The sequence below is a fragment of the Zonotrichia albicollis genome, chromosome 12 (genome assembly GCF_047830755.1).
Source record: "Zonotrichia albicollis isolate bZonAlb1 chromosome 12, bZonAlb1.hap1, whole genome shotgun sequence".
NCBI classification, from domain to species: domain Eukaryota; kingdom Metazoa; phylum Chordata; class Aves; order Passeriformes; family Passerellidae; genus Zonotrichia; species Zonotrichia albicollis.
The window spans coordinates 1,742,530-1,756,326 of NC_133830.1; the positions used below are offsets into that span (position 1 = coordinate 1,742,530).

Genomic DNA, 13,797 nt, shown 5'->3' on the forward strand with positions numbered 1-13,797 from the left:
TTATTCCATCTTTGGGTTTGTCCTTCCTCTAATTATTGGATTAAAAATAATAAACTTATTAAACCTTCCAGAATCCCCTTCCAGCCACCATCCTGATGAAGAAGGAGGAAAGAAAAGAGTGCAGCAGATCTGAAAGGCTCGATTACAACTTTTTATCAGAGATTCTCCTACTTGAATCTTCTCACTTCAAAGAGTTGCTTCACACATATACTGCTCACCATGGTTTTCAAAAAGCTGTTCTGTTGTTCCTAAATTAAATGCAAAATCAGCAAAACTGGAACAAAAAATTTGTATTAAAACCAGGAGTTGTTAATCTGGCCATACCTGGGAAGGCAGAGATCAGGCAGAGATTATTGTTGTTATATTCACTGAGAACTGGCCATGCCCTGAGGGATGGCTCCAATCTCACATCCTCTCCTTGGGCCCCCACAAAGAATAAAGGAAAATGCTGAGTGATACCAACAGAACCTCCCACAGCACAGAACCCAAACTTTGATGTGTGTCAGCAGGGGCATTTCAGGGTCTGAAGCAGAAGAGAGCATCCAAACCAGGACATTTCCAAAGGGAAGCCCCAAATCTGGATGTGTGACATAGCAGGGTCTGTGTCACACACAGGCAGCAGCTCCACCCTGTTCAGGACTAATCCTAACCCCCTTCTCATAGCTGGGGCTCCACAGCTCCTCCAGCACTGCTTTAATTGTCTATTTTTCACCCCAGTGTGAGCAGGGCTGGCACAGAAAGATGAGCCATGGCACATTATGCAGACTGCAGCTCCTCGTCTGTGCCCGTGAATTCCCTCTGCCTCTAAAGTTAACATTGCTCTTCCATTTCTGTTGACAAAAATGCAGCAATTTTTTCCACAGGGCCTCAGAGGAAATGAAAAGGAGAAAAAATATTGCTTAACAATGAGACCAAAAGTCTGAAAATCATACAGAGATAGATATTTTTGCGTATTCCAAAAATCTACTCTGCACAGCTGTCATGCTAAAATAATACCAGCATTATTCAATCTCTGGTACATGACACCAAAATCTCAACAACTTCTTCCTGAGCCTATTGCCCAACTGCTTAATTCTCTGCTAAAATAATAAAGATACAGCAGCACAGATATGGACTGGGCAGAACTGCTCGCGGAAATCCAGGGGATGCAAAGCTGTTCCTGGATTTTCAGCCTTATCAAAAGTCTGCAGGAGGTGGTGAGAAAGATTTTGTTGCTGTCTAGAGAGATTTCAGATCGAGTCCTCAGGGACTTGGCTGTGTTATCTTGGACAAGTTTAATTTGTCTGTATTTTGTGTTCACTTCTGACCAAGCAGAGGAGCTCTTAGAACAACTGTTATGACAATTAATTTATCAATGAATTAACACATGAAATATTTCTCTGGTATTTATAAACATGAAAAGAATGAAGAATATAAAGGCTATAAATATATAGATATATAATAAGTAGAATATATAATTTATATATAATTTTTACATTCATATATATAATGTATAATATATAATATATAATATATAATATATAATATATAATATATAATATGTAATATATAATATATATATAATATATAATTGTAAAGAATTTTAGAATATAAAATAGATTCTAGAATAAAGAATTGTGGTATGTAATTTGTGTTCCAGAATTCTACACAATTACATTTATAGAATATATTAGATATAAATATTAATTAAATATTAATTAAATAGAATTAAATATTCTTTATGGAATATTTATATTCTAGGATATATTTAGAATATTATAGTTTTATATTTATATATAGTATTATATTATATTTATATTACAGTATTATATTTTATATATAATATTAGAATATTATAGGTTTATGTAGTTAGAACATTATATGTTTATATAAACCTGCAATAGAGAGAACAGAATAGAAATATAAAAATATAGAAATATAATTTTAATATTTATATAAATGATATCAAGAAATGTGTTTGCTGGAGGCCAGGGCAGCTCAGCACAGCTCCTGTAGGAACTGTGAGTGCCTGAAGCTTCCAAAACCACCTGCAGGTTTCCGGGAATCCTGGAATCATTCAGGTTGGAAAAGGTCATTTAAGGTCACCAAGTCCAAGCATTCCTCCCCACTGTCCCCTGTCCCACCCGCACCCCTCAGTTAAATCCCTCTGGGCAGCTGCAGGAGCCTTCCCCTGCGGAATTCCTGCTGCCATCCCCCCTGAGCCCGGCCTGGAGCATCCCTGGGGTGGCACGGGCACCGCTGGATGTGACAGTGGCAGGGACAGGCTGCAGGTGTCACTGAAGGCTCGGGAACAGCAGAGCTCCTTCCCTGCCTGCCTTCCCCAGCAGCGCTCTCAGAGGATGCTCTCTGTGGGACAGAGCTGACACTTCCCTGTTTTCTGTGGTTTTTCCAGAGGCTCCGAGCAGCCCGGCAGCTCCTGGGGGCTGGAGCAAACCCTGCTGGCCCCAGCCCAGCTCTGGGTGCACCAAGGTCACTCCAGCTCGTGTCACCTCCTTCAGTCCCGCCTGAATTCCCGATTTTCCTGCCTCACCTCCCTCGGCTCCCCCAGCAGCGCCAGAACTCGGGGTCTGTCTGGCTGATTCGTGGATTTGCTGTATCCTACAAGAGATTTTAAACAAGTTTTCTTTCTTCTTTAGAAAAAGGGAGCTGAGCATCACTTCCTGTCTGTGGGAAGGCTGTGACTGCTTCCCTTCTGTCCTTTATCAGCTGCCCATCATCAGCCACGGGTGCATCTCCTGATCCTTTTGGGATGCATTTTGGGATGCTGGGATGGATTTTGGGATGCATTTCCAGCTGCATCCCCAGGCTGCAGCACCAAGGGTAAGGCCTGGGGGTCACAATCTGTGAGGGAACCACCCCAATGGATGGGGTATCCAGGGGAGGGAGGATTTGTTTAGGGAAAGCAGCTCTGTGTGTCACATCAATCTGCAGCTCTGCAGGATGTGACACGGGCTGCTGTGGCAGCACACGAGTGACACACACCTCAGCAGGGGATGACACTCACAGAGAATGCTTTTTTTTCCTTAAAAAATAGGTCAGAGCAGCTTTGGAATGAGGCCAGACGCGGTGTCAGCGATTGTGTGCCAGAACTGTCACAGCAGAATTCCCTCTGACCAGGGGGGTTTCCCAGGCCAGGTGGACTCAGAATCCCATTCCCAGTTTGGCTCAGCCCTGGGGATGGGTGAGGCACTCCAGGGGATGGATCCAGCCAGCCCTGCAGGTGAGAATATCCAATTACAGGTGAGGATATCCAATGGCAGGTGAGGATATCCAATGGCAGGTGAGGATATCCAGTTACAGGTAAGGATATCCAATGGCAGGTGAGGATATCCAATGGCAGGTGAGGATATCCAATGGCAGGTGAGGATTAGATAAGCCAAAGAGGAGGAAGAGTGCCAAATGAAGAGGAAGGTTGCTCCAGTGTGAGCACAGCCTTGGAGTAACTGGGAATAAAATGACTTTTCCTCCTCACTTTCTGTCCCACCTTGAGCAAGTCATAAAAGTCTCTGCTGCCTTATTTGCCCAGCTTATAAAATAAAATGGATCAGGCCTTCATTAGAAACAGTTGCAGGTGAGGATATCCAAGTGCAGGTGAGGATATCCAGTTACTGGTAAGGATATCCAGTTTCAGGTGAGGATATCCAATACCAGGTGAGGATATCCAGTTTCAGGTGAGGACACCCAATGAGTGCTGAGCAGACAGTGGGACCTGCAGTGCCAGGAGGAGCACAGAGTGCCACACTCCAATAAAGGCTGAACTGGAACATGCTCAGGAGACGCAGCTCCTGTTGTTAAATTGGTGCAATTGAGCATTCAGAGGCAGATTAAACACAGAAGGGATAATGTCAGCATTTCCAAGGCTGGCTGCAGCTAACACCTAAATGCTTATTTAGACATCTAGCCCAGCACACAGGAGGAGGTCAAAGGAGAAGGAACAGAAGGGAACACTTGGGTTTTCACAAATTTGTCCAGAATAAAAACCCTGAAGAAGTCAAAACTCCCCTCCACAGCCCCCAAATTAGTAGTTCTCTCAAACTGTCTTACTTCTAAAGGAAATTTTCCAAAGACTTACTTTTTCCTTATTTCTTCCTGCCTTGCCTTCATTCCAGTTTGCACTTGAATGTTGTACAAGATCCTACAGAATCATGGCACAATTAAGGTTGTAAAAGGCTCCAAGATCATTAAACTGATCACATTCCAAACTTCAGCCTGCTCTGAGGTCTGCAGCCTCTGTCCCTCTCCCATTCCCTCTTCTGCCTGAGCAGGGAAGGTCTGTTGGAAATACTCCTGACTGCTGATATTCCTTATGAGGATCTGGGCTGATAAGCAACAAATTCCAGTTTGATTAACCAGCTAATTACCTAATTTCCTCAGACTAGTGTTACAGTGTTAAAGATCCAGATATATTCTCCTTATCTGCATAAACCATTTCCTGTATAAGATTTTAAGATGTGTTTTTCTTGTAGATGAACTCTAACTTGAGCATTTGGGACTCATTTTCCTTTTTTTTTTTTTTTTTTTGAACACCAGCACGTTCACCAATTCCATTTTGGCTTTTATCAGCAGGAGTTAATAAATGCATCTCAGATCAATGTCCTCTATTTGCAATGACATTTTACATTATTGTATTGATTCCAAGGCACATCATGTCTGGAGATAATAAAAATCAATCCTGGAGGATGTGGTTTCTATGAGCAACCAAAGAATCAAAGTCCAATACATGAAAATACTCAAATTTGCTCTATTTTTTTTTTTCTTTCTGTTTGTGAATGAAATACTTATCCAGGACCATAAGGCCAAAAGCCTCTGAGACCTGACTGGTGAAACTTCTGGGAGCTTTGAGTGCTCTGTCATCAGAGAGGGGAAAGAGGGAAAGAGTGCAGGAGAGAGGGAAATACACCTCTGAATTAAAGAGATTAAAACCCAGTGAATGACTGAACACAGAGAGGAATTAGCAGAGCAAATTACAGCTGAATGGACTGAGTACTTCATGGGGCATGGCCAAAATTGGGATGAAAAAGCAATGGGGAAAAGGTTAAGTATTTACAGTATTTGGCCTTTAAAATATCCCACCTGTGAGCTGTGCTGAGTCACACAGATGCTTTCAGGAGCAGGCACTTGGCTTTTATGCCAATTTATCCCTTTTTCCCCTGCAATCAGCTATTACACACATTCTTAACAGAAGATTCTGCAGCATTTCCACCCTCTGGTGTGTACTGTGGCAGTTCAGCCTAATAAAATATAATCCTATTAAAAGCAGACACTATCAGTTCTGAAAAGGGACTTCAGGGCTGGGACTGAAGTCACTTAGCTCTGATTTTAGAAACATTTGTGATTAGTGATTAGAGCTTTCCATGCCATCAGGCAGCACAGATCTCTGCAGTGAGCCACGGCCCTGTGTTCGGCACGGATTAGGGGAGGCAGGGATGGAACATCTGGAACATCTGACCTTTCCTGGGAGAGCACAGCCCCAATCCAGCAGCACGCTGGCTGAGCTGGGCCTTGAGGACACGCTCAAATTGCTCTGCTGAGGGAGAATCCTTATCTTGTTTGGCTGAAATCCCCTCAGCAGTGTGGGGACATGGGATTATTTCAGTGGGAGCCTCAGCCCCTTTGTCAGGAATTTTCTGTGAGGACTGAAAGCTGTTGTAAGAGACTTTGGCTGTTTCTCCCTGTGATCTGTCCCTTCCTAGAGCAGCAGTTCCCTCCTCAGCTCCACTGAAGAGCTTCCCACAGATGGAAAACCCTCCCAGGCTGATGGCTGAGTGTCCCTGGCAGGATTGGGTGCCCCTAGTGCCCAGAAGGGATGGGCAGCACTCAGGGGATTGCATTCTGCACACCCCACCTGCATTTCTGGGTTAAATAAAGGTTATTTAAATATGAAAACACATGAAGAATGGAACTGCACAGGGGGGATGCTGAGGAGGGGTGTGCCATTAGGGCAAATTCAAAGCCAAAACATCTGAAAATACACCCACTCCAGTGAGAGTGCAGGGAGGGAGGAGAGCCCCCAGCACTCCACTTCAACCTCCATTTTACCCAGTGCCGTGCAATCTGATCAAATCAAGCTCTCTCCACACAATTGTCACCAAGCAAATCACACGTAATGGGCCCTGGAGATGACAATCAAATCTGTCACTCAGGGAAATTTGTTCTTGCTCTTTGCAGCAGGATGCAACGGAGCCTGATTAACACAGGAACCTCAAACATCCTCCTCCAGCTCTGCAGACTGAAATAAACCCCACTCCACCCCAGAGCTGCCTCCAGTGAGAGCTCTGTGTCTGACAAATGACCCAGGTGCTGGTGACAACCCTTGTGGATAACCTGGGGAATTCACGGTGTCACCTTTTGTGGGCCATCGATTGGACGAGCTGATGTCTGTCCCTTCAAGTGGGGAATAATCTACTGTCATTGCAGAAATGATGAGCACCTCCCAGAGAAGGTTAATCAGATACAGCAGAAATCACAGCTAATCTGAGATAAATTGCAGCTCACTCAGGGATCAGTCGCTGCTCTCCTGGTACCACAAACCAGGGGAATTGTGTAGATGTGATTCCATGGAGCCCAGGGACATTCTGCCCAACAACATTCTGCCCCTTGGAACAGCTCACCCTCTGGGGCTGGTTCTTTTATGGTGTTTTATAGGTTTTTATAGTGATGATCATAAATCAAACATTTCAGGAGGCAGCAGAGCAGCAGAGATACAACATCCAAGCACTCAGACTGCAGAATCACAGAGTGACTGCCACAGTTCTGCATTTTGAAGGCAGAAGTGTGAATTTTAGGTCTTTCCCACATGAATTCTGTGCCTGTTACCCACCCTCCTCATCAGCACCAAGATGTTTGGAATTATCTGCCGTGCCAGGATAAATTCCAAATTAAGAGTCATTAGGAGCAGATGCCTCTTGAGCTGTCAAACTTAGGGAGCAGCCAGAAAATCCCTGGCTGGACTTTGCAGTGAGTGATCCCCAGCTTAACCATCCTTAATGTCACCCAGATCAAGGCTTGGCTGTGTCATCCCTGCCTGGGGATAAGCCAGGCTTGGTGTCCAGGACATTTATCAAGCCCAGGACATTCATCCTCCCACCTGCCATTGTGCAAAAGGAGCTGGGGGGAGCACCTAAAAACAGGACAAGATTTCCTATTTTTCTATTTTGTTTTCTTTTTACTATTCCCTTTTAACTTGTGGCAAATGCACAATATCAGAAAGTACCTACAAGTTAAAGTCAAACACTGCACAAGAGCTGCAAACCTCAGGATGTTCCAAGGAGCTGGGCCAGGCACAGAGAGCAGAAGCAGGGATGATTTTAGCTCTGATCCCACAGGGGGTGATTTTAGCTGTGATTTTACCTTTTTGGGAATGTGTCCCAGCTCCCACAGCAGCCGCTCCAACACCACCCTGAACACTGGGACCTGGAGTCACAGCCAGATGGGAACAATTGAGCTCAACAATTCCATCAAAAAGAGGGTTAGATAAGCCAAAGAGGAGGAAGAGTGCCAGATGAAGAGGAAGGTTGCTCCAGTGTGGGCACAGCCTTGGAGTAATTTGGAATAAAATGAGTTTTCCTCCTTGCTTTCTGTCTGACCTTGAGCAAGTCATTAAAAGTCTCTGCTGCCTTATTTGCCCAGCCTATAAAATGGATCAGGCCTTCATTAGGAACTGTTTTGTCTCCCTGCACCACAGTGCACAGCAGATATTTTTATTTAAGATGAACTTTCCCTTGCTCACAGCAGCGTGAGCGAGCCTGACGCCCCAACACCCATTAGAGAACAAACCCCATGGCAGGGAGAGCAGAGCCAACCAAACAAACACTGAGACAGAACTCCCTGGGCCAAGCAGGTCTCATTTGTTTCCTGGTGCAGATGAGACTGGCTCAGGATGCCCTGTGCTCCCTCCTAAGGAAGTGACTCACTCTCATTAGTGGCACAGAGAGAAGACAAACCTCCCTTTTCTGGGGGCTGTGCTCCTGCTTTGCTGCCTGCTGCTGATGGCAGGGGCAGGGGGAGGCAGGATCACAGGTGAGATGAAAATAACAACCCCCAAGACCATTCCTCATTAGAACTGGCTCAGAATCCTCAGCGCCTCCTCTGCTGAATAAATCTTCCCCACAGAGCATCATTAAAAAGTGTCCCTGACATTTCTGCTGTTCTGTGGCATTTTGCCTCAAATTAGCCAGGAGTTTTTCTTATGTAAATAATTCCAGGGCCAGGACCAAGAGCCAGCCTGCAAAGGCACACACGGGGAGGTGGAGGAGCAGCAGCTCCACCTCTGCTCTCAGCCTGGCTCCAGTGCTGGGCTCAGCCATGGGCTGGGGTGTTCTCCCAGACACTTCCACTCGTGGCTCTCTGTCACATCTTTTATGCAAAATCCTTTCTTTAGGATTTTTTTTCTCCTGAGAAGCTGAGAGGCCTCAGAAATGAAATGTAAACAATGGTTATCTGCTGCTGTGGAATGCAACAGGTGCATCTGGGATTGGTCTCGTGGTTGTTTTTAATTAATGGCCAATCACAGTCAGCTGGCTCGGACTCTCTGGTCAGTCACTGACACTGGCTGGGGTCTGTGTACAGATCCCAAACAGGCCAGGACTGCTGGAACTGCCTTGAGCTGTTGGATTTTCCGGCATCAGCCTCATTCCATGGTTATGGCAATGGGAAGATGCCAGCAGCTCACATCCCAGGCAGCAGACACAGAACTCAATGTCACAACTCACTTTAAAAGTCTTTTAACCAATCCCACAATGCAAAAGCACATTGACAGTATTTATATCTGTATAGTGTATATTCTATATTGACAGTAGCTCTATCCAACCACTATAAGCACAGGTACCTTTGGTTAAACAATGCTTGCTTATTTCAGATACAATACCTGCTTGTCAGCCTTCAAACACAACGCACACAGCTCCATTATTAAGCTTTAACCTTCCCAATATCTCACTAGATGAACTTTTCTGCAGCTTAGACAATTATTCTACACAAGCGTTATTACACAGACCATGGTTCTATTTGTCCTTGCTTTTCTACAGTTTAAATACATTTTCTGCTGACCAATCTCACAGCTGCTGCTTAGCTCCAGTCACAGTTCTGCTGTCTCTGAGCCCTGCCTTTTGCAGCTTTACCAAAACCCTCTGATTTTGTAGATTCCCACAAGTCACAAGATTTTATTATCATTGTTTTCTATTCCTTTCAAGCCTGAGTTGGAAGGGATCACCTTCCACTATCCCACTTTGTTCCCAGCCCTGTCCAACCTGGCCTTTTGTCCAGCACAGTAATTTAAATTATTTCTTATAAAACAGCACATTTTTCATTCCCAGCCCATTCTTCTGTTTGAATGCTGAGGTGCTGCATTGCAGTTGAAATTGATTAAATACTGTAAATTCTGGCAAAAATAAAAAAAACTGTAAAATGTAAATTCTGGTAAAATCAATCCAGTTCCAGGGATGGAACATCCACAGCTTCTCTGGGCACCCTGTGCCAGGCCCTCACTGCAGAATAATTTGTTAATTATGATTTATGTCCAATCACACCATAAACTCACTCACACACACTGCATTTACTCAGATTTAGATGTGATCTATGGCTTTGTTTAAACCACTCTGGGCTTTCATTTGTATTCAAAAACTGACAAATACTTTAACCTTTCTGAAATGCAGCGTGTTAAAATAAATTGAAGTGAGTTGATGAAAACTGTTAATTAACCTGCTTTTGTCTCATTAAGAGTCTGTGTTTAACCCACAGGTCACCTCTGCCAGCTGATGTGTGGATCTGATCTTCAGTGATGAGCCAAACCACCCAGTCTTGTGCTGGCCATGGAGAACTCCTGAACCTCCTGCTTTTTTAAGAGAGCTCAGAAAAATTCCTAAAACAAAAGTGCTGAGCTTGTAAAGGCTTTATTCTTACCTTTTTTTAAAATTTTTCCTGTGGTGGGAGAGGCTGCAATAATGCTGGCCCTGCAATACATTGTGGGTTTAAGGTAAAAATACAGAACAAAAATACTGGGGTTTTCCCCCCTTTACAGGTTATTCAGACATAATGGTTGAACTTTTCTAAAAAAATTTTTTCCCCCACTTTATGTGCTGAATCAGGTGTATCTACAAGCATCAGCACTTGCTGTGATGTTAATTCCATTATTTACCTGAGCAATTTTCAGTTGTAAGAGCCTTGATGTGCCTGAAGGCTGGCTGGGGTTGGACGGAGAAGAAGTGAGGAGAAAGGAGAAGGTGGTGAGAGGGAAGAATGTGACATTTCCCAGACCCAGAGGAAACATTTCCCAGAGCTGCACCCGCTCCATCCCAGGCACACAGTACCTGCAGAAGCTGCTCCCTGGGAATTGATCCATTTGAATTCCTGCTTTGGAAAATATCACTCCAATAAGGCTGGAGATTAGTCCAAAAGTGGCACCAGAGCAAGGCAGGAGATCTATGCTTTTTAATATCAAGCTCTTCACCAAGATGGCTTTTATCATGTTAATGGCTAAATCACACTGATTGTGAAGGAGCCAAAATGAGGCAATTAGTAAGGGCTGTGACAGCCCCAGCAAACGAGCACGAGGTTTGCACTGGGAGCCAGATGGATCTCTTCAATATATTTCTTATTGTCTGCTTGTGGTAATATGTTCAATTAAACTAAATCAGTACTACACAAGAACCTCTGAATTGCCTGGAAAAAAAAATTAATTGTCTGCTGCAAATTTAATGAAGCTTAACACTTGTGCTATGTTTACAAGTTTTATTTGTTGTGAGCAGTAAGTGCTTACAAGAGAAAAAGAAACTCTGAGCTGACTTCATTCAGGCAGCCCTGAGAGCAGCCCACTGGTGGTTGATTTTATTGCTGGATTTGGTGTCATTGTCATCTCTCTCTCTGCCATTCACTGGTTTTGTCCTTAGCAGCTGACTGGGATTTCTCTGTGCTGTTCATTCACAGTTCAATGTTTGGCATATGTTTGACATATCCTATCACAAACCTGTGATGGGATATGTCCCCAAAGGGGCCATGGCTGCTCACTCTGGCCATCATCATCCTCAGGGTGTCACTGACCCTTCCCTGCTCACAGCAGGTGTGGAATCACAGAACCCTGGGACAGCCTGAGCTGAAGGGACCCACAGGGATCATCCAGGACAGCCCCTGCCCTGCACAGACACCCCAAATCCCACCCTGGGCAGGGGTTACCCCAAATCCCACCTGGGCATCCCTGGGCAGGGGTTACCCCCAAATCCAGGGGCATCCCTGGGGGTGTTACCCCCAAATCCCATCCTGGGCATCCCTGGGAGGGTTATCCCCAAATCCCACCTGGGCATCCCTGGGGGTGTTACCCCCAAATCCCACCCTGGGCATCCCTGGGAGGGTTATCCCCAAATCCCACCCTGGCATCCCTGGGGGTGTTACCCCCAAATCCCACCCTGGGCATCCCTGGGAGGGTTTTCCAAACCCTCGTGGAGCTCTAGGGCTGTGCCCATTCCCTGGGCAGCCTGGGCAGTGCCAGCACCCTCTGGGAATGAACCTTTCCCTGAAATCCTTCCTAAATCCCTGCCCCAGCTCCAGCCCCTCCCTGGGTCCTGTCCCTGTCCCTGTCCCTGTCCCAGTCCCAGAGCAGGATCAGTTGTGTTGCACAAACTCACATTCAGAAAATCAGAGGCCAAACTTGTCTCTGAGCAGCCCAGGGAGGGGAGGCTTTGGGGAAAGCTCAACAGCACAGGAGGCACCTGCTTCTCATTGTGCCACTTCTGTCACCTCAGAATAATCACAACCTTCTGCTTCAGCTAGCTGTCAGAAAAACAGGGATGCTGACAGGATTCACAACAATTCCATCTTCCTTGGGGTGCTCTGGGGCTGCCCTGATTGTTCTGTGACCTCAGGTCCCCATCTGGGATGAAAATCAGCCTTTACCTGCCCAAGGTGTAACAAACTGTGGGGGGATTCACCTGCCAGTGCTGAAACTCAACCTGAGCCCCTCACACCCGCACAGGGTGATGTGGGTCAGCAGCACACAGCAGCCTGGGCTGCCTGGCAGCTGGCATGAGCAGGGAAGTTGCATCAAAGGCTGAAATCCTCGATCAAACCTTGTGTTCCAGATGGAGAAGAGATCTTGCAGGCTGCAAGGACCCTGAGGGAGTGCAGGACTCCAGCAGCTCAGATTGCAGCAGCTCAGATTTCCCAGGCAGGGAAGAAGAATTTAAGAAGAAGAAGAAGGGAAGGAGATGCAGCAAAGTGCAGCTCAGCACTGAGGCTGCCAGGGTTGAGGGAAGGGCAGGCCCAGCTCTCTCATTTATAATCCTGCCTTCCACGCAGTGCTCTGGGTCATAATTTTACTTAAACCCAGCAAAAGAGCCTTAATTGTGTCCTGGAAATAATTGGTGTCAGTGGAAAGAGTCCAATTAGAGAGGAATATTTTCCTTTGCAATTTCACGGGCAAAGATTACAGCTTCCCTTGTCAGCTGTGGAAATCAAACCTTCGCTGCTGGTTGTGACTCAGAAGTCAAGAAAGGTTCCTCCCAACTTAGAAAAAAGTTTTATTTCTTAAACATGAGAATACATAACAGGTTCTCATGAATAAATCAGAGCCTGCATAACTCCATGGCACTGCCTGAGCTTTTTTTGCCTGCAAATCCCTGATTTAGAGATTCTGGAGTAAAAGTTCATACTCTAAATTGACTTTTCCTCCATGAAATTTTTAAAAAAAACATATTAGACCTGATAAGAAATATTCATTCATGGCTGAACTACGTATAAAAATTGTGTTCAGCAAATGCTAAACCAAAATTTAAGAATAAGAAAACTTTTGATAGTTTCAGAGTTGAGTCTTCATCTTGGTTTAGACACCAGCTGAACACAAACCTCGTGTGCTATCCAGGAAAATGACAGAAAGTCCAGAAAATATGGACAATAGTCTGAGATTATTCCTTCAAACTCTCTCCCTCTTTTTTAAATTATATTTTGTGCTTTCAACAACAGGTATCACTTAACCAGGTCCCTTTTTTAAAGCCTGAGGCATAACCAATGTGAATTTAGGATTATGTTGAACGATGAGGAGAGAAAAATAAAGAACTTGCATGACCTTAGTGCAGGAAGAAGGCAGAGCTCAGTGACAGAGGGGCCACTTGTGCTGCAAAATGAGCAAAGCACTAAACCCAGATCATGGATGGAAGGGATGGAAAATAAAAATAAAAAATAAAAAATAAAAAATAAAATAAAAAATAAAAAATAAAAATAAAAAATAAAAAATGCCTGTAGCAGCTTCCTGGGACAGATTTTCCATGGGAGCAAAGGGGGAAATCAGGGAGGGCTGGAGAGGGCTCCTGGGAATGGGGACAGTGCTGAAACAGGTCAGTAGATTTCAGTAATTTCAGCTGCTGTAATTTCCCCTTGGTTCATGTTACAAAAACCCCTCAACATCTTAATGTGTGGTTTATTCCTCCTCTTGGGGAAAAAGGTAAAGCTCCACTCAAAGGAATTGATATCCCAGTTACTCCAAAGTCACTTCAAACTCAACAGAGCTGAGAACAGAAGGTAAAATTCACATTTACTGGAATTCACTGATTAAAAAACCCCAAAACCAAACCCCACGGACACGAGGCAAGCACGACACAAATTCCCAACAATGGATTTTCAATTCTGATCAAGTGCTGATGGAACAGAGACAGCCATGGGTGGCCAGAGGGGACCATCACATCCCTCTGCACTTTCTGCAGAAGGCAAGTGCTGTGTCCTAAAGGACTGCAACAAACACAGCAAGAATTCCAGGTTTAAAGGCAGCAACATCTGAAGTCTCTGAAAAGTTACTCGATAATGGGCCCAGAATTT

The 13,797-nt window shown here is 44.9% G+C and overlaps 1 protein-coding gene across 6 annotated transcripts in view; it reads right to left on the bottom strand.

Annotated features, from left to right (window-relative positions):
- The window catches only part of LOC102064532 (contactin-4), a 275,228-nt gene that overhangs the window by 15,049 nt on the left and 246,382 nt on the right, over positions 1-13,797 (bottom strand). The gene's annotated exons all lie outside the window — the stretch shown is intronic.